We start from the raw sequence: 3,116 nt of genomic DNA, 5'->3' as shown, positions 1-3,116 counted from the left end.
CCGAGTGTGTGGGCCATATCTTGACAAGTTTGTCATCGTTTTCATCGATCACATACTTATTTACTCAAAGAATGATCAAGAGCACGAAGAACATTTGAGAAAATTGCTAGAAGTATTGAGGAAAGAAAAAACTGTACGCTAAGTTTTCAAAGTGTGCATTTTGGTTGGAAGAAGTTCAATTCCTCGGTCACATAGTGAACAAAGAAGGTATCCAGGTGGACCCGGTAAAGATAGAAACCGTTGAAAAGTGGGAAACCCCAAAAATTCCGAAGCATATACGTCAATTTTTAGGATTGGCTGGTTACTACAGAAGATTCATCCAAGATTTCTCCAAAATAGCAAAACCCTTTACTGCATTAACGCATAAAGGGAAGAAATTTGAATGGAAGGATGAACAAGAGAAGGCGTTTCAGTTGTTGAAGAAAAAGCTAACTACGGCACCTATATTGGCATTGCCTGAAGGGAATGATGATTTTGTGATTTATTATGACGCATCAAAGCAAGGTCTCGGTTGTGTATTAATGCAACGAACGAAGGTGATTTCTTGTGCGTCTAGACAATTAAAGATTCACGAGAAAAATTATACGACTCACGATTTGGAATTGGGTGTTGTTGTTTTTAAATTAAAGACTTGGAGGCATTATTTATATGGGTTCAAAAGTATTATATATACCGACCACAAAAGTCTCCAACATATATTTAATCAGAAGCAACTGAATATGAGACAACGCAGGTGGATTGAACTGTTGAATGATTATGATTTTGAGATTCGATACCACCCGGGGAAGGCGAATGTGGTAGCTGACGCTTTGAGTAGAAAGGACAGATAACTAATACGGGTAAAAGCTATGAATATAATTATTCGTACTAACCTTACTACTCAAATAAAGGAGGCGCAACAGGGGGTTGTAAAAGAAGGAAAGTTGAAGAATGAGATACCCAAAGGATCAGAGAAACATCTTAATATTCGGGAAGACGGAACCTGATATAGGGCTGATAGAATTTGGGTACCAAGGTTTGGAGATGTGAGTGAAATGGTACTTAAGGAAGCACATAAAACTAGATATTCAATACATCTCGGAGCGGGGAAGATGTATAAAGATCTCAAGAAACACTTTTGGTGGCCGGGTATGAAAGCCTATATTGCTAAATATGTAGGAGAATGTTTGACATGTTCTAAGGTCAAAGCTGAACATCAGAAACCATCAGGTCTACTACAACAACCTGAAATCCTGGAATGGAAATGGGAAAACATTACCATGGATTTCATTACTAAATTGCCAAGGACTGCAAGTGGTTATGATACTATTTGGATAATAGTTGATCATCTCACCAAGTCAGCACACTTCCTGCCAATGAGAGAAGATGACAAAATGGAGAAGTTGGCACGATTGTATTTGAAGGAGGTTGTATCCAGACATGGAATACCCATCTCTATTATCTCTGATAGGGATGGTAGATTTGTTTCAAGGTTCTGGCAGACGTTGCAACAAGCATTGGGGTCTCGTCTAGACATGAGTACTGCCTATCATCCACAAACTGATGGGCAGAGCGAAAGGACGATACAAACGCTTGAAGACATGCTACGAGCATGTGTTATTGATTTCGGAAATAGTTGGGATCGACACCTACCGTTAGCAGAATTTTCCTACAACAACAGTTATCATTCTAGTATTGAGATGGCGCCGTTTGAGGCACTTTATGGTAGAAAGTGCAGGTCTCCGATTTGTTGGAATGAAGTGGGGGATAGACAGATTACGGGTCCGGAGATAATACAAGAAACTACCGAGAAAATCATCCAAATTCAACAACAATTGAAAACCGCCCAGAGTCGACAAAAGAGCTACGCGGATAGTAAAAGAAAAGATATAGGGTTTGAAATTGGAGAAATGGTTTTGCTTAAGGTTACACCTTGGAAAGGCATTGTTCGATTTGGGAAACGGGGGAAACTAAATCCAAGGTACATTGGACCATTCAAAGATTATAGATCGTGTCGGACCAGTAGCTTACCAACTGGAGCTACCTCAACAACTCGCGGCTGTACATAACACTTTCCACGTCTCGAATTTGAAGAAATGTTTTGCTAAAGAAGATCTCACTATTCCATTAGACGAAATCCAAATCAATGAAAAACTTCAATTCATTGAAGAACCCGTCGAAATAATGGATCGTGAGGTTAAGAGACTTAAGCAAAACAAGATACCGATTGTTAAGGTTCGATGGAATGCTCGTAGAGGACCCGAGTTCACCTGGGAGCATGAAGATCAGATGAAGAAGAAATACCCGCATCTATTTCCAGAAGATTCGTCAACACCTTCAACAGCTTAAAATTTCGGGACGAAATTTATTTAACGGGTAGGTACTGTAGTGACCCGAACATTTCCATGTTTATATATATTAATTGAGATTGATATTTACATGACTAAATGTTTCCAACATGTTAAGAAATCAAACTTGTTAAGACTTGATTAAATGAAATAAGTTTCATATAGACAATTGATCACCCAAGTTGACCGGCGATTCACGAACGTTACAAATTTGTAAAAACTACATGTTGTGGTATATATAGACATATATATATATATATATGGTTAACATGAGATTATGATGAGTAAGTATCTCACTAAGTATATTAACAATGTGTGATATACATAAGAAATGAGATTACTAAGTTAAGAAACTCGAAATGATATATATAACGATTATTGTTATGATAACGTCTACTAAATACATATGTATCATATTAAGATATTGATACACTATAATTAACATGATAAAATGATATTTAAATATATCATTAATTGTGTTAACAATGAACTACATATGTAAAAACAAGACTACTAACTCAAGAATTATGAAACGAGACTTATATGTAACGATTATCGTTGTAACGATATTTTAATGTATATATCATATTAAGAGATATTCATACATCATAATATCATGATAACATAATAATTTAACATCTCATTTGATATAATAAACATTGGGTTAACAACATTGATTGAGATCGTTAACTTAAAGGTTTCAAAACAACACTTACATGTAACGACTAACGAAGACTTAACGACTCCATTAGAATTTATATACACGTTGTGTTTTGATATGTATTCTTA

The sequence above is a fragment of the Rutidosis leptorrhynchoides genome, chromosome 6, assembly GCF_046630445.1.
Source record: "Rutidosis leptorrhynchoides isolate AG116_Rl617_1_P2 chromosome 6, CSIRO_AGI_Rlap_v1, whole genome shotgun sequence".
NCBI classification, from domain to species: domain Eukaryota; kingdom Viridiplantae; phylum Streptophyta; class Magnoliopsida; order Asterales; family Asteraceae; genus Rutidosis; species Rutidosis leptorrhynchoides.
Note: the sequence above shows the minus strand (reverse complement) of the source record.